General features: G+C 41.8%; 1 protein-coding gene and 1 pseudogene across 4 annotated transcripts in view; both read right to left on the bottom strand.

Moving 5' to 3' along the window:
- Positions 1-23,491, bottom strand: part of PAK3 (p21 (RAC1) activated kinase 3) — a 393,551-nt gene that overhangs the window by 306,349 nt on the left and 63,711 nt on the right. The gene's annotated exons all lie outside the window — the stretch shown is intronic.
- LOC311615111 (mitochondrial import receptor subunit TOM20 homolog) lies at positions 21,429-21,860 on the bottom strand (annotated as a pseudogene). Its single transcript has one exon. The product of its transcript is annotated as a mitochondrial import receptor subunit TOM20 homolog (transcript).

The raw sequence follows: 23,491 nt of genomic DNA on the forward strand, positions 1-23,491 counted from the left end.
AGCCACTCCATCAACACAGGGAGACAGCCAAAATGAGGAAACACAAAAGCATGACACGAATGGAAGAGATGCAGGGGAGTAAACTACTGGACGACACACAGTTCAGAATCACATAAGATTACTCAAGAATCTTCTAAAAGCCTTTGAGAAACTTGATGAGACCTCCAAGAAGTTTGGCGAGACCTTCAAGGACCTTAATGAGAATACCAAAAAAAATGGAAAAGGACCAGCCAGAAATCAAGCATACAAAGTCTGAAATAAAGAATATACCGAAACTCAACTATAGATCAACATGCCCCAAGAATCAAACCAAAGAACTGGAATATAAGAAAGCAAAAATTACCCAACCAGAGAGGCAAAAAGAAAGAAGAATCCAAAAGTGTGAGGATAGTGTAAGTAGCCTCTGGGATGGTTTAAAATGTACCAATATCCAGATTTTTGGGGTGCCAGAAGAAAAGAGCAAGCAAAATATTAAGGCTTAATGGAAGAAATAATGACAGAAAACTTTCCCTACCTGGTGAAAGAAATAGACCTACAAGTTCAGGAAGCTCACAGAACCCCAAACAGAAGGAATCCAAAGAGGAACACTCCAAGAAACATCATAATTAAGATGCCAAGAGCAAAATACAAAAAGAAAATCTTACAAGCAGCAAGAGAAAAGCAACTAGTTACCTACAAGGGAGTACCCATACGACTGTTAGCTGATTTCTCAACAGAAACTATGCAGGCCAGAAGGTAGTGGCAAGAAATATTCAAAATGATGAACAACAAGAACCTACAACCAAGATTACTCTACCCAGCAAAGCTATCATTCAGAATTGAAGGTCAGATAAAGAGCTTCACAGACAAGAAAAAGTTAAAGGAGTTCATCAACACCAAACCAGGATTACATTAAATGTTGAAGGGTATTCTTTAAGAAGAGGAAGAAGAAGAAAAAGGTAAAGGTAAAAAATTATAAACAATAAAAAGGCATCAAATATATACCTACCAACAAGCAAATCTAAAAATTAATAGAATAAAAAAAAATCTTAAGAACAAAATGGACTGGTGAATATAATAGAATCAGGAACATAGAAAGGGATTAGACTAACAATCCCCAGGGGGAAAGGGGTTTGAGGGGTGCAGAAAGAGACTGGACGAAAATCTTACATCTATGGATGAAGACAGTGGTGGGGGTAAGGGCGTGGGGTGGGGTTGGGAATCAGGTGGAGGGTAACTAAGGGTGGCGGGGGGAGGAACACCTGTAATAATCTGAACAATAAAAATTTATTTTTTAAAAAAAGTCTCTTGTCTCAAAAGTCCTAGTGCTAGGCCAGAAGACTTCTCAGCCATTTGGCTTTGGGTCTTTCTGGATTGGGTATGCCTAGTCTGGAGGATCACCTCCTCATTTATCATGGTGATTGTTTAGCAGCAGGGATGCTTGCCCTAAACAGTCACTCATCCTTTGGATTTGTGTTCTGTCACTCATCCTTCCTCTCTCATGGGCCACGTTACATTCCCCTGCACACTCAACAGGGAAGATCACACTCAAGCATCTCAATTTTCTTTTGTAACATTGTTTGAGCACAATATAAACTAGATAATAAGTCTCAGAGGCATGGAAATGACACTTTCAATTTTAACACATTGCACAATTTAGATAATTTCTGTCACCACAATGGAAAATGGTCAGAGATTTTCTATGTCCAGGCCCTTTTCACCTGTCATTCCAGACCCTTTCTATATCAGTCCTGCTCTACCCATCAGATCCTTCTCCTTCCAACAAAGCATCATACCCCTAACACTTCTAATTCTAAATCTACTTTTGACCCAGAAGACCACCAGCCTCCACTTCCTTACATGCCTCATCCCTCACCTTAGTATTATAGATTCCCAAAACCCAGACCCTCCTAACCAACAACCATCTTCTCCCCAGCCCCTGAGAGCCCAAATCCTGAGAACTTGAACTCCAGTACAACATTTTCCCCACCTAACACTCGCTCTCAGGCCACCCAAAGACCACCCCCCTCAACAGCCATTTCTATTCCAGTGCCCATTCCACCCCTGAGGGAGGGAGCAGGAATTAAGGGTATAGTCCAAGTCCACATCCCACTCTCTATGTCTGACATTGAACAGATTGAAAGGCGTCTCAGGTCATTTTCCATAGACCTGACCATCTTATTAAGGAATTTGAGTGTCTGACCCAGTCCTGTGACATGAAATGGAATGGCATCTTTATCATCCTGTTCTCTTCCCTCGCCCAAGAGGAGAAGGAGCATGTCTAACTAGCAGGTAGGGACCATGCTGTGCCCTCCATAGACAGCAGCATTGGCCAGCCTGGCTGTGCTAACTTGGTTCCCTGAACTGACCCAATATGGGACTATCGGGTCAGTTCCCCACAGTGCCCAGCTCTGTAGCCATATGATCACCTGTCTCACCGCCAGACTCAAAAAAGACTGCTCCTAAGGTGGTCAATTATGACAAAACTTAATGAAATCACTCAGGACCTGATGAAACCCATCTCTCTTCCTCTCCTGCCACAAAGAGGCCTTACAGAAATTTACCACCCTACTCCTCACCTCCCCAAAGGGAACCCTACTTCTGAACACCCAAAATATATCCAAATGAGCCCCCAACATATGCCACAAACTTCAAAAATAGATCCAACTCTACAAAACCCTCAAAAAAACCCTCATTCACCTAGCCTTTAAGGTCTTTAGTAATAGAGATGAGAAGATCCAAATAAAAAAACAAAAGTGAGATCAGGCAAAGGCTGAGGCGCAGATGGAGGCCTTTTAGCTCCTAGCCACTGCTTTCACAAATCCCAAATGAAGTGTTGGTCCTTCAACCAAGAGTGTGTCAGGAGCTAAGCTTCCTCTGGGCCCATGCTTCAAATGGAAAAAGGAAAGACACTGAATTAAGACTGCCCAAACCTCAGACTTCTACTTGGGCCTTGCCCACGGTGCAGAAGGGAAGGCCACTGGAAATCATACTGTAGTCTGGCCCCTCCAGTTCAGACCTCAGCCAGTTCAGTAAGGCCACCCTCAGGATCTTATTTGGAGCTCCCAGACCTCCTTGTACTGGCCACCGAAGACTGAAGCTGCCCAGGCCCTGACAAAGCCCAGCAGACTTATATCACCAAGACAGAGTTTCAGGTAACGATTGTGGTGGCAGGTAAGAAAATCTCTTTTTTAACTGATATTGAGGCCACTTATTCTACTCTCCCTGAATTCTCTGGGACCCTTGTCCCCTCCTCAGTCTCTATTTTGGGGATAGACGAACTAGTCTCACAGCCATTAACCACCTCAATTCTACATCTCACTAGACACCCCCTTTATCCACTCTTTTCTCATTCTACCTTGGTGCTTGGCCAAGGCTACTACACACACCCTCATAAATCCCAGTTGTTCTGAACCACAGTCACCTACCTTGGTTTTACTCTCACCCCACCAAGCTGAGCCATTACCTTGGACTGGAAACATTATCTTCTCCATGACTATTCCCTCCTCTAGCCTAGGGGTGTCGAACTCAATCAGAGAAGGGGCCAAAATCTAAAATCCAGCCTAAATCGCGGGCCGAATGGTTTACTGAACAGTCATAAACTGACAATGTCATAAACTGACAGCGGAGTGCAGTGATGACAGCGCAGTGCGGGCCACATTGCAAGGCCTGGGGGGCTGGATTTGGCCCGCGGGCCTTGTGTTTGACACATGTGCTCTAGACAAAAAATAGGCTCCTTTCTAGGGATCACTGGGTACTTTCACCTCTGGGTTCCCAACTTTAGTCTTCTTGCAAAGATGCATTGAAGGGACCCCTCACTGAACCTTTAAATCCCAAGACCAGCATTTTCACCTCTTTAATGCTCTGAAAACAGCTTTTAGTTCAGTGCCTTCTCACCACTCCCTTTCCGAAAGAACACCTATCTTTACTACAAAACTGCAGACACTTACTTAACAGTCCTGCTATTATTAGAAGCTGAACTCATTATCATCAAAACCTTAATATGTTATCTCTAAGAAAAAATATGGCGGTTTTAAATCCAAGAGGCTGGAGCCCTGAGAACAGGCTGCTGGGCTTGCTTCCCCCCCACCCCCCCAACCCCCACCCCTGCACACACACACACACACACACCACACACACACACACACACACACACACACACACACACACCTGTTGCCTGTTATTATTCCAGATGTTCTTCTAGACAAAGCTGGGGACAAAGTGAAGCCTGGGTCCAAGGTGCTAGAAGGAAGCTGGTGTCTGCAGCCTGGAGAAGGAATGCCTATTCTTGCATGAATTTTGTGCATCTGGCCTCTAGTAGGGAAATAACAAAGGAGACCGGCAGGCCAAGGCAGGGGCTCAGAGGAAGCCTCCATCTCCCCAACTCTTAGCCATACCTCATATAACACCCAAATACCCTCCAGAGGAATTTAAGTCCCTATTGGGACCACGCAGATAGATTCATGGTTAACATTTTAGGGGGAATATATCCTTCCCTAGGGACAGGCCCATGATATCTTACAAATTATTCACAATTTCCTACATATAGGATACATTTACAACTCCTAAAATCCCTTACCACACGTCCTACCCTATCCCCCATTATTTCAAGATATCACCAAAACCTGTTTTATTTGTTACTCAGTATCTCCCCAAGAACAGGTTATACCTACTTCTTTTATTACTCATCCGGCTAGGAACCAAATCCTCAAGACTGGCAAATAAACTTCACTCACATCCCCCCTATTAAAAGAACCAAATATCTCTTAACTCTTGTAGATACCTTCTCAGGCTGGGTAGAAGACATTCCCCACTAAGTCTGACCCACCTCATTAAAATCAGATAATGGACCTGCTTTCATATCTCAAAAGACTCAACAGGCCTCCTGCACTCTGAACATCCAGTGGAACTTACTCCCCCTTCTTCCCCCCGCCACCAGGCCCAACCTTCAGGCAAGTTAGAAAAGACAAATTCCTTAATTAAGCCTCACCTAACTAATTTAACTCTCAAAACTAAAGAAACTTAAACTATTCTACTTCTAGCCCTTATGAATATCAGGACAACCTCCCACCCCTTGCACCCTCCTTTCTTAGTCCCTTTGTACTCCTGTATGGAAGACCCTTTTTATTAGGAAATTTCTTTCTACAGAGACCATTCTAAGAAACTGTCTCCATTTTATTTTTTTAAATAAATCTTTATTGATCAGATTATTACAAATGGTCCTCATTTTTTCCCCTCCATTGCTCCCCTCCACCAGGTTACCATCCCACCCTCTGCCTTTTCCCCAACCCCCCATTGGCCTTATCCATAGGTGCACAGTTTATGTTCAGTCTCAGCACCCCCCACTCCCCTTTCTCCAGAGAATTGTCAGTCCACTCCCCTTCCATACCTCTGATCCTATTATATTCAACAGTTAATATTGTTCATCAGGTTTTTTTAATTCCCTTGGTTTTTAGTTTCACTTGTTGATAGTTATGTATTTGTTGTTCATAATTTTTATCTTTATCTTCTTTCTCTTCCTAAAGAACCCCCTTCAGCAATTCATATAATTCTGGTTTGGTGGTGATGAACTCCTTTAGATTTTTTTTTATTTGTGAAGCTCTTTATCTAGCCTTCAATTCTGAGTGATAGCTTTGCTGGGTAGAGTATTTTTGACTATAGGTTCTTGCTATTCATCAACTTGAATATTTCTTGCCATTCCCATCTGGCCTGCATGGTTTCTGTTGAGAAATCAGCTGACAATCATATGGGTGCTCCTTTATAGGTGACTACCTGCTTTGCTCTTGCTGCTTTTAATATTCTCTCTTTGTCTTTTGCTCTTGGAATTTTAATTATGATGTGTCTTGGTGTGGTCCTCTTTGGATTCCTTTCGTTTGGGGTTCTGTGCGCTTCCTGTACTTGCAAGTCTATTTCTTTCACCAGGTGGAGTAAGTTTTCTGTCACTATTTCTTTCAATATGTTTTTGGTATCTTTCTCTCTGTCATCTTCTAGGACCCTCATAATTCTGATGTTGGTTCGCTTGAAGTTGTCCCAGAGGTTTCTTACACTATCTTCAACTTTCTGGATTCTCTTGTCTTCTTGCTTCTGTGGAGGAGTGTCCTCTGGCTCTTTGTATTCCAACTCTTTGACTTGATTCTTGTGATCTTCCAGTCTGTTTTTAGGGCTCTGTATAATATTTTTTTTATTTCAGACAATGTATTCTTTATTTCTAGTTGATCACTTTTTATTTCTAGTTGATCCCTTTTCATATCCTCATAGGTCTCATTTATTTTATTGGCTTTTTCTAGGAAATTCTTGATAAACCTTATAACCGTGGTTTTGAACTCTATATTCAGTCGCTTGTTGTCCTCCATTTCTTTCATTTGTGATCTGTTTCCTTGTCTCGGCATTTTTGCTGCTTCCCTGAGTTTGTAGGGTGGCTTTGTGTGTTAAGGTGTCCTATATGGTTCAGTGGGTCAGCCTCCCAGTTATCTGAGGTGGACACTCTTGGTGCACCCCTTTGTGGACTGTGTGTACAGCCTTTTGTAGTTAAGTCTTGATTGTTGTTGGTATCACTGGGAGGAACTGACCTCCAGGCCAATTGGCTGTGAGGATCAGCTGTGTCTATGCTGGGAGACAGCCTTATTCGACTAGACTTGGAAAATTGCAAAAGCCTCTGTGCTCAGGTTGGATGGAGTGGAGTTTCAGGGTGGAGCCTACAGCCTTGGATTTCTGTCAGCCCCGCCCTATGAGGTTCCTGAGTCTCAGTGTTCCTTAGTGTCCTTCAGTACTCTCTGTAAGCACCTCTGAGAGAAAGGTGCCCTCAAGTTTTGCATGCTACCAGACAATCTAGTCTCTCCCCCAATGAGCCCAGAACTGGGGTTCAGTGCAGTTGGAAGTGGGGTTAAGAGCAGTCCGGAGCTTTTGTCTCCTTCCCGCCAGGGCAATCTAGCAGCTCAGTCAACAGTCTGTCCTTTGTGCATATTAACGTGCGCACCTCTGGGGCTCTGCCTTTTGCCACTCCCCTGAGCTTCTGCCTTACAGCCCAGATTCCCTCTGTATGAGAGCCTGGGACCCCAGGGTCTCACCCAGAACTGGGGTTCAGTGCAGTCGGAACTGGGATTCAGCACAGTCTGAAGCTTTTATCTCCTTCCCACTAGGGAAATCCAGCCAGGCACTCAGCCGCCTCTCCTCTCCCGCTCCGTCCTCTCCCCACGCGCACATCATGTCTCTGTACCTTAGGCTTTTACAGTTCCTCTGATTTTCCTTCTGGTTTTCTCTTTCTTTCTAGTTGTAGAATTTCCAGTCAGTCAACTTTCCTATTGTTCTGGATATTGTCCACTTTATATTTTAGTTGTATTTTTTGAAATTGTTGTGTGAGGCTGCAGTTAGGTATTTACCTATGCCACCATCTTGGTTTCTCTCTATATACTCTATGTCTCCATTTTAAATCTCATCGCACAATTACTGAGAAAACATGTGATCAGGTCTTCCCTCAACCTTTTACAGAAGACATTCCCCCTACTCGTTTACAGCCAGTGGACAGGGTCTTCCTAAAGGATATCCATCTATCAAATAATTTATAACCCTGTTGGCAAGGCCCTTATCAGGTATTATTAACTGCCCCTATTGCAGATAATCTATCAAGGCAATCCTCATGGTTCCACCTTTCCAGATTAAAACCCATCCCAGGAACACCTCCATCACATGAGCTAAAGTCCCCTAAGTATTACAGCCACCAGATGGGCCCACCAGACTCCGCCTTATTCAAATCCCAGAAAAAGAGGATAAATGAGTGAGCTTCACTCCACATGCCCCCTATTTATTACCTCTACCAACCCTGACTTCTCTGAAAGTCCACCTATTTTTCCAATATACATCCTCCAGGTCCTGGCTACTGCCCCCTCTCTCTTCACATCAGGATTCTCACCTTTCTATGGGACTCCCTTCAACAAGGGGACTTTGATTTCCCATGGGATGAAATTTCCTTCTTTCTAGATCCCTTACATACCACCCCCAGGATGATCCTGGCCTTGGAAGTGGGAATTAGGTCTCCTTCTCATCCTATTCCAACCCTTCTCTCCTATACTCATAAGAAATTTCTCATCTCCACTCATCTTGAATGAACACTTTACCTTACCCATTCCCTCCTTAACCAGACCAATTCAACATTAGCAAGGATTTTTTGGCTCTGCCTATCCCTCACCTCTTCAGCATATACCACTATCACTATATCAATCAAGATATGGAATCAGGCAAAAATTACTCTAGTTCAGCGCTCGTCAACTGGTGGTCTGAGGACCACTGGTGGTTCCTGAGGTCCGAAAAGTTGGCAATCATTCTCTGGTTTATAAAAAGGAAAAGGGAACTATATTTCTCAAAAAGACAGACACCCTTCTAATTAATTATCCTACAGCTCAGGCAAATCAAGCCTCCCTTCTTTTTCGGTTTTATAGTCAATGTCTTGCTAAAGTAGCTCCTTCTTCTATCCCAGTCACAGATCCTATCACTCTACACACCCCACTAATCACCCAAGCCCCTTTAAGCTTTACAAAGTCACAGGACAATATAACAATAGGCCATCTCCCACCATCAGCTTGCAACCAGCTATCCATGTTCCAGGCTTCAATTGCTCCTATCCTTTCCTTTCACTTTTCCCTTGGATAACAGCCCATTCTAGCATTCCTGCCTACTTTCATCTGTTGCCTCTTATTTGTAGAGCCATGGTGACTACCCTCTCAGCTTGGAGTGCAGCAGACCCCGAAAAATGAATCTCATACCCTTTAGTTGCCTCCATGATGAGGGATTTTTCTTCCTCCATGAGGAAACACATACATCTGCCTCTTGACCAACTAGCTAGAAACCTATACTCTTGTCTCTCAATCTCTCATCCAATGCAAATGTAACCCTTAATAATTAGTCTTTACCTGTCCAAACCATCACATCTGACACAAAAGGGCAGTCCAGATAATCCCTCTGTTCATAACCTTCAGTATCTCAGCAGGTGCTGGGACTGGCATAGGGAGCTTAACCACTGTTGAAATCCTGTCTCAGAACATACAAAAAAGCTCTAGATGCCTAGCAAGGGGAAAAACTGGGAAAATAAGAACCTCACTCCCAGAGTAACCTATCCTCCCCTTTCATATCACTTGTCAGGCAACTTAGACCCCTGTTCTTTTTCTCCCTAAAGATAACATCTAGGCCTCAATTTTATTTCAGCTCCAGGCCCATAAAAGCAGCAAAACCAGACAAGTGACACTGTGGCAGCCTCAGGACCAGCTTTTATTTCCCAAGACACTCAACAGGACTGCTTTCTAGCCTTCTCCAAGCAGTCACTCAGGAACTCATTCTGCTGCAATCCTGTGCTCCAACCATGACGAATCTATACAGTGTTCCAGCCAACTACTATCAAAGTCCATCCCCCCATGATCTTTATGTTCCCTCTCAGCAGGAAGTAACTATTCCATAAAACAAAAAGGTTGGAATGTTAGGTAGGATGAAATAATTGAATTGATACCCTGTCCCCTGGGAACTGACCTTCAGGCCACTTCACAACAAACATTCCACTTGCTTAGACCACATTCCATTTGCTAAGACCATTATCTCTCCCCTCTGGACTTTCCCAGAATGCAGACCTGCACAGATAATTCTCTGCCCAGAAAAAGCCCACCTAGAGTCCTTTAAAATCTCTATCTCCCCGTTCCTGGGTGTGGGTGCCATGTGACCTAATAAATTCATAATCACATATCACTTTGCTTTGTGGATTCCTCCTTGGGTGAGCCTAACAATAACTATAATAGTAATAACACGAACATATGAAATATTTTACACTTTCAATACCTTCTTGTTACTTGGCTTATATTTTGCAGATATGCATCAGGCCCACCCAGGGCTTCTTCTTGCATTTTGTATAGTGCATGCATTACCAGGTCCAAACATCCAAATTATGCTAATTGAATGACTTGAGGACTTTTTATAATAAACATAAACCAAACCACAAGGATATTTCTGGTGTTTTTGTTTGTTTGTTTTTATCATTTCCACTTATTAGTCTAAAAAAAATAAGCCTACCCATCTATGCTACAATTACACTTCTCATTAAGGAAAAATCATATAAATGTCTCAGGCTATGATATTATTGCCATATTGAACATTATTAAGAATTCAATGATCAGAAGAAAATAAAGCACAGGAGACTTAGAAACTTGGCCCTAGATGGTTTTGCTCATGGAGAAAGCTGCAGCCTGTGGACTGAAGGGTCCCAGGTTCAATTCCAGTCAAGGGCACATGTCCAGGTTGCAGGTTCAATCTTCAGTGAGGGCTGTGCAGGATGCAGCCAATCAATGATTCTATCTCGTTATTAATGTTTATATCTCTCTCTCCTTCCTTCCTCTATGAAAGCAATAATTTTGTTTTTAAAGAAACTTGTTATGGTGCTGGATAATGATTTTTTTTCCTCACCAACTCTTTTTTTTCCTCTCTGTCATCTATAACTCTGATGGAAATAGAGGACAATAGCAAATCCTCTATCTGTTGTCTATTTTGTTAATTTCCCCAATCCTTCCTCTGTGGCCAGTTTCTTTCCATTATCTTTAAGATCTTGGATCAAACAAACTGAACTTGCTGTGCTTTAGCTACATCAGGCTTCCTGCTCTTCCTTAAATTAATCAGGTCTCAGGGCACTTGACTTGCCTTTCCCTCTGATTGGTAAACTCCTTTGGGCTCTTGCTCCCTCTCTTCAAAGTCTTTATTCAAATGTCATCTGCTCAGTGAGGCCAACTGTGATCATCCCATTTTAAAACTGCTCCTCTCCTCCTTATCTCCCCTTGCTGCTTTATTTATCTCCATAGCATCCATCACTTTCTAATATACTACATAATTTCCTGATTATTTTATTTATGATTTCATATTTCCTCCTCTTCTCTGCCAGAAGATAATCTCCAGAAAGGAATTAATATTTTTTGTTCTTCATTTTGAAATAATTTTATTGATATTTTTTTTCTGGAGGATAGAAAGGTAATTATTTCTTTTGTAGCTCCTATCACAAAACTAGATATTTATAGCTTACATATCTACACTACTTCAAAAGCAGGTTCCCATACAATTTTCTTTGTGATTCATTATCATTGGGTCTAATTTACAGATGAGAAAACTGAGATTCAGGAAGTATAGCAAATACTGTCAATGCCCTAGCCATATCTTTTTAGCTTCTGTCATTTCTGTACCTGCCAGCTTCCTTTCCAGGTGCCTGCCTGAAATAATTTTAAACTTTATAGGAAAACTAGGGGCCTGGTGCATGAAGATTCGTGCCCGGGGTTGAGTCCCTCAGCCCAACCTGCACCCTCTCCAATCAGGGAGTTTATGTCTGTCTTTGCAATCATATGAGTGATTTGTCTGAGACCCCAACCCAGTTTGGTTTGTTGCTCACAGCATAATAAAGGCTTCATTGGTGGAGATTTCCTGGAAGTTTTAAGATATATTCCCTTTAATTTTTCCTAGACACTCTGATTTTACTTATGTCTCTCATCTTTGCTTTCCCTCCATCCCCCACCGCAACAGTAACTTGCTCCAGGCTCACTTTGCTCTAGTGTAGGGGTGTCGAACTCAATCAGAGAAGGGGCCAAAATCTAAAATCCAGCCTAAATCGCGGGCCGAATGGTTTACTGAACAGTCATAAACTGACAATGTCATAAACTGACAGCGGAGTGCAGTGATGACAGCGTGGTGCGGGCCACATTGCAAGGCCTGGGGGACTGGATTTGGCCCGCGGGCCTTGTGTTTGGCACATGTGCTCTAGTGTCTAGGAGATCTGTCTGTCACCAGAACTATGATTCCCAGCAATCATGGTGCTCGCTGTGCTCTGGGTTTTCCCTTCCTGCTCTGTCTCCATCCTAAGGCCTCCAGCTCTGCCAAGTCCTCCAAACCCCCAGCTCTCCCTCTCTGCTCTCCATCTGGTGGCTTGGGGAGCCAAGTTCCTCAAGCTGTTCCACTCTCAGCCAGGTCTCCCACTCTACTCTCTGCCTGGCACCTGTGTATGTGAATTAACCCTCCATCTTTGTTGGATTAATTTGCATACTCACTTCTGATTGGTAGGTGAGTGTAGTGGAGGTACAATCAATTTGCACGTTACTCTTTTATTATATAGGATTATAAACATAGCACAGAGAGTTTCCATATACCCTTCTTCCCGCTTCCCCTAATATTAATAATTTACTCAGTAATAGAAAATTATTAAACCAGGAGATTAACATTAATGCCACACTTCTACAGATCTTATTCAAATTTTCCTAGTTTTTCCACAGTAACTTTTTCCTATTCCAGAATTGAATCCAGGATCTTATATTGTATTTATTGTCATGTCTCCTTAGCTTCTTCTAATCTGCGACAATTCCTCAGTCTTTGTCTTTCTGACCCTGATAATTTGACCAATTCAGGACAATTATTTAGTATAAATGTCTGATGTTTTCTCATAGTTAGATGAGGGTTATGCATTTTGAGCAAGAACACTGGAGAAATAATGTCGTTTAGGTGAGTTTTTTATTGTTCATTGCTGTATCCCCTATTGACTAGAATAGGGCCTGACACATAGGAGGTGCTCTGTACATGTGAAAACACAAAGGGGTTAGAACATTAAGCACCCACACTCCTTTCTGGAGATGGGAAAATTACCTTCTGTGGAATATCACATTTGTTGGGAACTGCTCATGGCGAAGAAGATGAAGAAGAAGAAGAAGAAGAAGAAGAAGAAGAAGAAGAAGAAGAAGAAGAAGAAGAAGAAGAAGAAGAAGAAGAAGAAGAAGAAGAAGAGGAAGAAGAAGAAGTAGTAAGATGATTGGGTAAGGTTGAGGGTTCCCTACCACAAAGTTGAATGATAACAGGAGAAAAAAAAACCCAAGTAGCATGTGGCCCAGTAAAAAACAAACAAACCAAGAAAATGATATAACGCTTAGACAAAATGATAGAAAGATTTTTACTTCTAAAAATAATAATACCCTCCATCCTGCTGTAGACCAAATTATTGTATTTCCCACAAATTCATATGCTGAAACCTAATCCTCATTGTGGTGGTATTTGGATGTGGGCCTTTGAGGTGATTAGATCATGAGGTTAGGGCCCTTGTAAAATGAGATGAGTGCCCTTATAAAAGAGGCTTTAGGGAGCTTTCTTGCTCCCTTCGATCATGTGAGGTTATAGCAAGGAGATGGACATTTACAACCAGGCAGATGGCCTCACCAGAAACTGAAGCTGCCAGCACATGCTTGGACTTTCCAGCTTCAAGTATTGTGAAAAATAAATATCTGCTGTTTATAAGCCACTCAGTCTATAGTATTCTGTTATAGCAGCCCAAATGGACTAAATCATGCCCCAAATAAAACCCAATGCCTTACATATGTAAATACATGGCTCAGTCTACAGGCTCTGAAGCCAGGCTGCCTGGATTCACAATTTAGTTCTGCTACTTACCAGCTATGTAATGATGAACAAATCACAACCTGTTTCTGCCTCATTTTTCTCATCTGTAAAATGGAGATACTTTTAATATTAATCTCATAGGGTTTTTCTGAGGATTGGTAGAGATAATGCATCTGAGGAGTATCTGAAATATAATAAACAATTTGTAGGCATTATTATTATTATGCAAATGCATGTATTTTCCAGAACAAGTTCTAATAAGTCATCTTTTTAGATATTCAAAGCAATTCCTTAGGAACAGAGACTATTACTTTCATTGACTAAGGAAATTGAGGCTTAGAAAATTTAAAAGATTAATGTAAACTCTCCTAGCATGAGAGAGCTGGAATCATATGTTTTCTAGTTCAGTGCTGTTTATGTACTGCCCCAGCCACTGACAGCAGTCACAGAATAAGAATTTGGGCTTAGCCAAGGCCTGTGTGGCACAGTGGTTGAAGCATCATCCCACATACCAAAGGGACTCATGTTCTATATCCAGTCAAAAGCATCTACTTGGGTTTCAGGTTCCATTCCCCACCCAGTGAGGGACCCATGAGAAAGGTAATCAGTGAGTGTAAGTGGATGTATCTCTCTCACATCAATGATTCTCTCTCTCTCTCTCTCTCTCTCTCTCTCTCTCTCTCTCTCTCTCTTTCTCTCTTCCCCCTCTTCCTCACCTCCATTCCTGCCTTCCACTCTCTCGAAAAATCAATGAGAAAAATATACTCAGGTGAAGATTAACAACAACAAAAAAAAAACCCACAAAGAATTTGGGCTTAGCCCTGGCTGGCATTGGTCAGTGATTAGAGCATCAACCCATGCACTGAAAGGTTGAGGGTTTGATTCCAATTCAAGGGCATGTAAATGGATGAGGGTACATGTAGAAGACAACTAATCAATCAATTGATGTGTCTCTCTCATATACATGTTTCTCTCTCTCTCCCTGTCCTCCTCCCTTCCAGTCTAAAAATCAAAGGGGGAAAAAAAGAATTTGGTCTTAGACTTACTTCTGAGCATCAGATTCTTATTGGTGCTGGATAGCAACTAGGAAACTATCTACCTAGGATGATAAAATACAAGTGAAAGAAGAGAGTACTAAGATATCTAAACAAGTACCCCAGAACAATGCGTATAGCTGACAATGGGTGAAACTAACAATTACAGGCAGCTTTCACCTTTTATAAACAGGAATTCCTGGGTGGTTGTTTGGTCTGTGGAAATCATTTTCTGAGGGAACCATCACTGTACGCAGGAATAAGCACCCAAATCAGCCTACCAAGTATATCAAGATCAGAGAACTGTTACAGCTATAGAACCTACTCTACAAATTTTATAAAGGCAGGGAAATAGGAGAACAAGACATGGCTGAAGAGGCATGCAATGGCTGGATTCCACCAGGCCTTGATGGTCTAGAAAAAAAGTTGGATTTTATTCTAAACTAGAGGCCTGGTGCACAAAATTCGTGCATGGAGTGGTGGGGTGTCCCTCAGCCCAGCCTGCACCCTCTCCAATATGGGACCCCTCAAGGGATGTCTGACTGCCCGTTTAGACATAGTCCAACTGCCCATTTAGACCCAATCCCACTGGTCTAAACCACATCCCTCTGACAATCCAGGACTGCTGGCTCCCAACTGCTTGCCCGATTGCCTTCCTGATTGCCCCTAACCCACATGTGTCAAACACAAGGCCCACGGGCCAAATCCAGCCCGCCAGGCCTTGCAATGTGGCCCGCACCGCGCTGTCATCACTGCACTCCACTGTCAGTTTATGACATTGTCAGTTTATGACTGTTCAGTAAATCATTTGGCCCGCGATTTAGGCTGGATTTTAGATTTTGGCCCCTTCTCTGATTGAGTTCGACACCCCTACAACCACTTCTGCCTGCCAGCCTAATCACCCCCTAACCACTCCCATGCCAGCCTGATTGATGTTTAACTGCTCCCCTGCCAGCCTGTTTGCCCCAACTTCCCTCCTCTGCCGGCCTGGTCACCCCTAACTTTCCTCCCTTGCAGGCTTGATGGCCCACAACTGCCTTCCCTTGTAGGCCTGGTCCCTCCCAACTGCCCTCCCCTGCTGGCCATCCTGTGGTGGCCATCTTGTGTCCAAATGGGGGAAGCCATCTTTGACCACTTGGGGGCAGCAATCTTGTGTGTTGGAATGAGGTCAAACTGTATATTACTTTTTTAATAGATAGGATAGAGGCCTGGTACATAGGTGGGGGCCAGCTGATTTGCCCTGAAGGGTGTCCCGGATCAGGTTGGGGATTCCTTTGGGGCATGGGGCAGCCTGGGCAAGGGGCCTGCGGTGGTTTGCTGGCCAGCCACGCCCCCTGGCAACCCAAGCGGAGGCCTTGGTATCTGAAATTTATTTATCTTCTACAATTTAAATTTTGTAGCCTGGAGTGGAGCCAAGCCTTCTGCTGGCTCCCTGGTGGCAGGGGATTTATTTACCTTCTATAATTGAAACTTTGTAGCCTTAAGTGGAGGCCTAGGCAGGCCAGGGTGTGTGGAAAGCTTGGCTTCCTCTATTGCCTGGGAAACCCAAGCCTCCCTCCTGCTTTCTCTGTGGCTGCAGCCATCTTGGCTAGGTGAATTTGCATGCTTGCTCTGATTGGCTTATGGGTGTGGCTGGTGGGTGTAGCAGAATGATGGTTAATTTTCATATTACTCTTTTATTATATAGGATTTGATGAGAAGCCACTGGAGGCTTTAAGCCAAGAAATGATATTATTCGATTTACATTTTTAGAAGAGCACATTGATGCTATAATAAGAAACTATGTAGAGTGTGATTTTATAGTGAAACAGAACTGGCCTTGAATCTCAACTCTTTCCATTCATAGCATGAGTCTTTTCTGTTCAGTGGAGACAATAGTATTTACCTCACAGGAGTGCAGTGAGGAGTACAAGAGTCAATATGTGTAAACTGCTTAGCCCAATACCTGGCCCATGGTAGGTGCTCAGTATGTTTTATCTGCAATTATCATTATTATTAGTAGTAGTCACCATCACAGTAGTAATAATTGCAGTAATATTAGTATAGTCACACTTTAGAGAAAAAATGCAGATAATGGCCTAAATCAGGTATTAGGTCAATGCTATTTGAAATTAACATTTTGGATTTCTGAGACCTGACACAATGGTGGATTCTCTAGGTGCAAGGTAAGGAAAAGAACAAGGTCTGTCTGAGGTTGCTGCCAACGAGATATGGGGGGTTTTCTGTCCCTTCTTCCAAGACCAGGTCATGCTCTTGCCATTGGCTGTGTCACTGCACAGAACTGTTCCTGAGTATAAAGTGGGATGGCAGGGGAAGCATAGAAAAATAAGCTTTCTTTACTCACCTTTTGTGTCACTTCTCAAAGGGTTTATTCATTCAAAAGTTCCTGAGTGTCACCTATTTGCTAGTACCAATGCTGATCTATACCATCTTTTCAGCAACAGCTAAATCATAGAAACCATGGGGAAGCCCCATTGGGCCAACTCACCACCTTACACTGTAGGAATTGTGCAATGCAGCAAACTGGGGTGAAGCGGATGCCAATGTCACTGCATGGACATGGGTTTCTTGGTCTGAGCTATGTAAGGTTATTAATTATTCTCTGGCCAGCAGGGGCAGCCTGGGAAGCCACTTTGACACATGTCTCACACATGCTCTGTGCTTCAGAATAGACCATATCCAGAGGATAATGATGAAACAAAGAGGTTTCTCTATTGGCACACTACTGAACTCTGCAGTCTTTTCTGGCCACACTCAGTTCTTATAGACTGCTCACTGGAACAGGTGATTATAGAGACACAGCATGCCATCTTGGCAAAGGGAGTTATGCCATGTCAAGCCTTGCTTAAGCTGTCTGGCCCTGGTGTAAACTTAGTGTTCCAGGAGTGTGGCAGGAATGATTGGAATTAAAAGGCAGGGTGCTGCTGCCCAGTTCACCTGTCACTTTATCCTACTATTATTTCTTAATCAATTCTTTGACACCTACTTTTATTAATTCCTTTATTCATTTGAGCATTCACTTGTTCAACATTTATTGAGTGCCTACTCTGGGCTAGAGACAAAGTGCCTTCCTCAAAGGGCTTATATTCTATAATAATAGAGGCAATCATTATCATTAGAATATTATCTCTACCACCTTTTCAGGTGTGCTAAATGTTTAGAGTGTCAACCTGCACACTGAAGGGTCACTGTTACAATCTCAGGTGAAGGGCATGTAACTGGATTGCAGGTTCCATCCCCAGCCCTGATAACAGAGCATGCAGGAGGCAACTAATCAATGTCTCTCTCTCTCTCTCTCTCTCTCTCTCTCTCTCTCTCTCTCTCTCTCTCTTTCTCTCTCTCTCTCTCTCTGTCTCTCGCTCACTCTCGCTCTCGCTCTCGCTCTCTTTCCCTCTTTCCCTCCCTCCCTTTTTTCCCACTTTCTCAAAAAAAATCAATGGGGAAAAAAATAGCCTCCGGTGAGGATGAACAACAAATAATATTACTTCTCACATCCAAAAAATTAATAAAATTCTCTCTCAACCCATAATCCCCCTCTAGATACTGTCCCTGCCCCATTACCTCCCTCCTCTTTGTACTAACACCTTGACACAGCTGTTTGTACTCATTGTTTTCAAAGTGTCTCCTTCTGTAGTCTCTTGAATTCACTCTAATCACTGTGCTGATCAAGATCACCAGCTACCTACATGTTTCAAAAGCCAATGGTCCTTTCTCCGTTCTCATCTTACTTGAGCCCTCCACAGTGTTTGACCTAAGTAACCACTCTTCCTTTAATCACTTTCTTCTCTTGACTTCAAAGAAACCACATGCCATTGACTCTTTTCTCTGGCTGTTGCTTCTCAGTCTGCTTTGCATGGCACTTGTCAAATCAATCTCTAACTTTGGAGTGCTTTGGGACTCAGTCCATGGAGTTCTATTCTTTTTCACCTTAACTCACACTCTTGGTATTCCAGCCAGTCTCATGGCTCCCCAAGTTCTACCTTTAGGCCAGACCTCTCCTATGAACTTCAGGTTTGTATATCCACTTCTCTACTTGACATTTTCAGTTGTATGCTTAATAGGCATTTCAAACTTAATCAAATTCAGAGCTAAGCCCTTGGTATTTCTCTCTAAAATCTTCTTTTCTAAAAGTTCTTTCCATATAAATTAAATGGCAACTTCATTCTTCAAATGCTCAAACCAAAAATTATGGTGTCATCCTTGACTACACTTTGTCTCATGTCCAGCAGTCTGTCAACTAATCCTGTATATTCCGACTCTCAAAATACATACAGGTTCTGACCATTCCTTATTCATTATCATATCACTGTCATTTCTACCACTTTTCTCCAAGCCACCATCATCTCTCACCTGAATTATTGAAACAATCTCCTAGTTGGTTCTGTTGCTTCCATCATTCCCCCCTTCAATATATTCTCACATGGTTGATATAGAGTTAGCATATTAAAATCTAAGTCAGATTGATTATGTTATTCTCTCCTAGAAATTTTTCAGTGATGCCTCTTTTTAACCAGAATAAAAGCCAAAGCTCCAACAATAGCCTTTAAGTCTCCACATTACCTGACCCCCCGCATTGCTTGTCTAAATTTATCTCCTACCACTCTTTACTTTGTTCTCAACTCCCCACTCACATTAGTCCCCTTGCTATTCCTCAAACACAACAGTTATGATTCAGGCTAGTGCTTTTTCACAGACTATTCTCTTCCTTAAATGCTGTACATCCAGTTGGTTGCAGATCTAGATCTCTTACTTCCTTTAAGTCTTTACTCAAGATTCACCTTCCCAGACAACTCTAAGACTTTGCTCCCTCCCTACCAAAAGATCATATCTCCATTTATGCTTTATTTTTCTCCTTAGCACTTATCATTATCTAATATACTGTATGTCTTACATCCCTTCAGGTTGTGATAACAAAATGCCATCATACAATGGATGGCTTAAACAACTGAAATTTATTTCTGACAGTTCTAGGAGCTGGAAAGTCAACAGTCAATGTGCCAACAAGGTAGGTTTCATTATAAGGCCTTTTCTCTTGCATGTAGGTGGCTACCATTCTGCTGTGTGCTCATATTACTTTTTCTTGAGTGTAGGAATGAGTAGAATGAAATGAAGAGGAGAAATTGGGCTTTCTAGTATCTCTTCTTATAAGGGCACTCATTAATCCCATCAGACCAGAGAACTACCCTCATGCCCTCATTTAATTCTAATTACCTCCCAAACACTCTATCTCTATCTCCAAATATCATCCCCTTGAAGTTAGGGCTTTAATATACACTGAGTGGCCAGATTATTATGATCTCTGAACGCATAATAATCTGGCCACTCAGTCAGTGTGTGTGTGTGTGTGTGTGTGTATATATATATATATATATATATATATATATATATATATATATATTAGAGGCCCAGTTCATGAATTCGTGCATGGGTGGAGTCCAGCCAGCCTGCTGGTTGAACTCCTGGTCGAGGGGACAATTTACATATTAACCTTTTATTATATAAGATATACATTGAGTGGCCAGATTATTGTGTTCAGAGATAATAATCTGTCCCACTTGGGTGTGTGTGTGTGTGTGTATGTATGTGTGTGTGTGCGTGTGCGTGTGTGTGTGTGTGTGTGTGTGTGTAGTTTATTTTCTTTCTTCCCAACTAGAATGCAAGTTTCATAACATTTAGTAGTTGTGTTTATTATATCCATATTTTAATCACTGTGTTTATGTTTCAAGGAGAGTCTGGCACATGTTAGAGGTTCAATAAATACTTATTGAACAAATGAATGAAATAAGAAAAATAACTGCAGCTTTGAAGGAAACAATCAAGCTAATAACAGATGCTGTCAACCATGACTACACATTAAAATTATTGGAGGATCATTTATAAATACAGATAATCTGGGCCTCATCTCAGAGATTTTGATTTACATGATATAAAAGGGACCTGGTAATGCTTATAACAAAATCTTTCTACATAATTCTTAATATGAAGTAAAGCCTGAGAACCAATGAGTTTGAGGGTAGGGGGAGTGGGGCGAGGAACCTGCTTCAGATAGGATATGCAGGGAACGCTTAAATGAATAATACCATTCTGAGATAATTTAAATGGAAATGTGAAGGACAAAAGGAAGCATGGGGAATTTGGGCCATGGGTCAGTTTTAATTCTTGGTGAGAGGCAGAATGAAAGTACTGAAGCAGGAGGAATGAGCTTGGTGTGTTCTCACAACAGAAGGCTGGTACAGGTGGTACAGAATGGGCAAGGAAAAGAATAAAACAAGATAGAGGTTAATACTGTAAATACCCAAGGGCCAGATTATGCAGAGCCTTGTATACCATGGGAAGGAAATTGGACTTTAGACATGAGGTAGGGGCCATTGGAAGGTTTTGAGGAGGGAATGCTTTGATATGATTTATTATTTTCTAAAGATTGTTCTAGCTGCTGTGTGGATGCAATGAGTAAAAGCTGGGAAACACTTAAGAACCTGTTGTGGTAGTCTAAGAGGGACTTGATGGTGCCCTGAATTAGATAGCAGAATCCTGAGAGTGTTACAAAAATTTATTTTTTTTAATCTCAAAGATTTTAATACCCAGTTTTGATAGACAAAATCACATTTCCATCAAATTTTCTTATGTACAGCAAAATGTACTAGTTTAAAAAATGTGTATTCTTCAACATTCCCCTACATTTTTTGCTTTTGTAAACTGAGCACTAAATATTTTCGATGTTCATAATACGATAGTATGTGTCCATTTTAATTGCACGTTTTAGGAATAAATAAAATCTATGATAGTTTTGTAAATCATAGTGTATTTATATAATCAAAGCTCTCTTTCAAAATACACTCTTCACTGGGAAAAATAAAAACAAAACAAATAGATCTACACAAAGTAAAAATTAACTTTGGTAGATTTCAGTGTAGGACAGTCCACAGCAAACATATTTGCCCTTATTCCCCCAGAGCTGTTCATCATCCAAGTCAAGATTTTTAAAATAATTTTAATTGAGATTATTATGTTGACATTCGTTTCTCATTCCACATCATCTTCAACCAAGCTCTGAGCACTTATAATTCTTCGACTAATTATTGGAAGCTTAGTCAGAAGTATCTGGCACACTGGTGGTGGAGGTGTTTGCTGTGACACTTACAGTAACTGCTGTGGCTGTCTACACACCACAATTGCATTGGTGAGATGATCTATAGCCTTTTAATATTCACCTTGGGCTAGTAACTCTTCACCCAGTTGTACTTCTTCAAAGAAGAATTTCTGAACAGCCTCAGCATTTTTAAGGTCAGGTAACTTGGAGAGTCCAGCTCTCTCCTTATCAAGATTTTGTTTCTTTCTTTGTTCTCTGAGCCTGTGCTTGAAGTTGGGGTCATTCTCTTGTGGTCAGAGTAAATGCAATACCTGATGAAGGGGGCACTGCACCCATGCAGTGATGGCACTATTCAGGCCCACCATCCTTTTTCAACCACTGAGAGGGGTCAGAGGCTGAGGGGGCCAGGGAAGAAGCCATTTGTCACTAACCTTCAAAGCTGATAGCACCGCTCAAACTGACATCTGCAGTGAGCAAACGGTAAAGGCTGAAGGCCTAAAAATCCATTCTGCTCATATAAACACACTATCAAGGCCATTGTTTTCTGGAAAACTTTCCAAGCTAAGATTCTGCATATTGCTAATTCTGTGGTCAGTGGATCAATGGTTGGAATGCATATGCCATGACTTGCCCTAGGGATAAATGGCCCAGTTGATCAGTTGCAGGGGTGGGGAACCTTTTTTTTTTTTTTTCTACCAAGGGACAATTGGATATTTATAACATCCAGGCTATACAAAATCATCGAATTAAAAATTAGCCTGCTATATTTGGTCAAACATTTAATTAACTCATCCCTAATGCCTTGGCAGGGCCAGACCAAATGATTCTGTAAGCCACAGACCAGACATTCCCCACCCCAGAGTTAATGGGTTAATAGAAGAGAGATGCTAACTAGAAAACAATATAATGATGAAGGGGCTTACTAAATTTTAAAGAGCCTAACTAATCCACAGCACTTGGTTTTTTATGTTTACTAGTGGGGAGAGGGAGAGGAGAGAGGAACTCTGTGCTTTAGAGAGTTTATACTAGTAAATTAGAGGAAGAAATCAAGACACGAATACAAATAGAAATAACACAATAGAGAATGAGGTAAGTATATTAAGGAAGAGATAAATACAATCAACAATTTCTATCATTTATTTAGCACACAATTTATGCTAAGCACTGCGTTTGGGTATTTGACATATGTTCTCATTTAATTTTCCAAATTCTATGGTACAGATAATATGATCACCCATGATAATCATAACAATGATGGTGATGATAGCAGCTAACATGAAATAAGTGCTTCATATCAGCCAGTCACTGGGTTAGGTATTTTGAAGTATTTTATATAGGTAAATCTTCAGTCTACAGATGAGAATAATTTGGCCCCCGAGAAAAAGATAGGTGTCTTATCCAAGATTACAGACCTCGATAGGTGCAGCTCTGATATTCAAGTTTGACTCTCAAACCCAGACTCTTAAAGTGTTGTGGAAATTCAGAGCAGACAGGTCTTACCTTGTTCTGGGAGGTGTATGTGTGCAGGGAGGAAACCACAAAGAAGGAAGTAAGGAGTAAAAATGAGGAAGGAGAGGCCTATTCAGGGACCACAAAGTGGCTCCACTTTTAAGAGCTGAAGCTATTCTCCTTCCCCTCTTTGTTCCTAATCACCTTACCTGTGCCAGCCAGGGGCTGAGCCTACCGTCAAGATTATTTTGTCACTCAGGGTTTGATATTGAGGTGCCTTGGTCCTCCTAAGGCCCCTAGAAGCTCAAATAGCCTTAATTATACTCCAAGGAATGACAAAATTATAGATTTTTAAACCTCAAACCATGATGAGTAGGGAGTTGGCAGTCCCCTCTTTTAGTTTTCTTCAGTGGAAGCAGTCCTTAAGCATTTAGAACATTTACAATATTTGAAAAGAACAAATAATCCAGAAGAGCCAGCAACCAGGACCCTGCACAACATCTCATCAAGCCAACAAAGAAAGATCATCATGAAATACTGCTTGTAA

The sequence above is a fragment of the Pipistrellus hanaki genome, assembly GCF_964339955.1.
Source record: "Pipistrellus hanaki genome assembly, chromosome: X".
Classification (NCBI taxonomy): domain Eukaryota; kingdom Metazoa; phylum Chordata; class Mammalia; order Chiroptera; family Vespertilionidae; genus Pipistrellus; species Pipistrellus hanaki.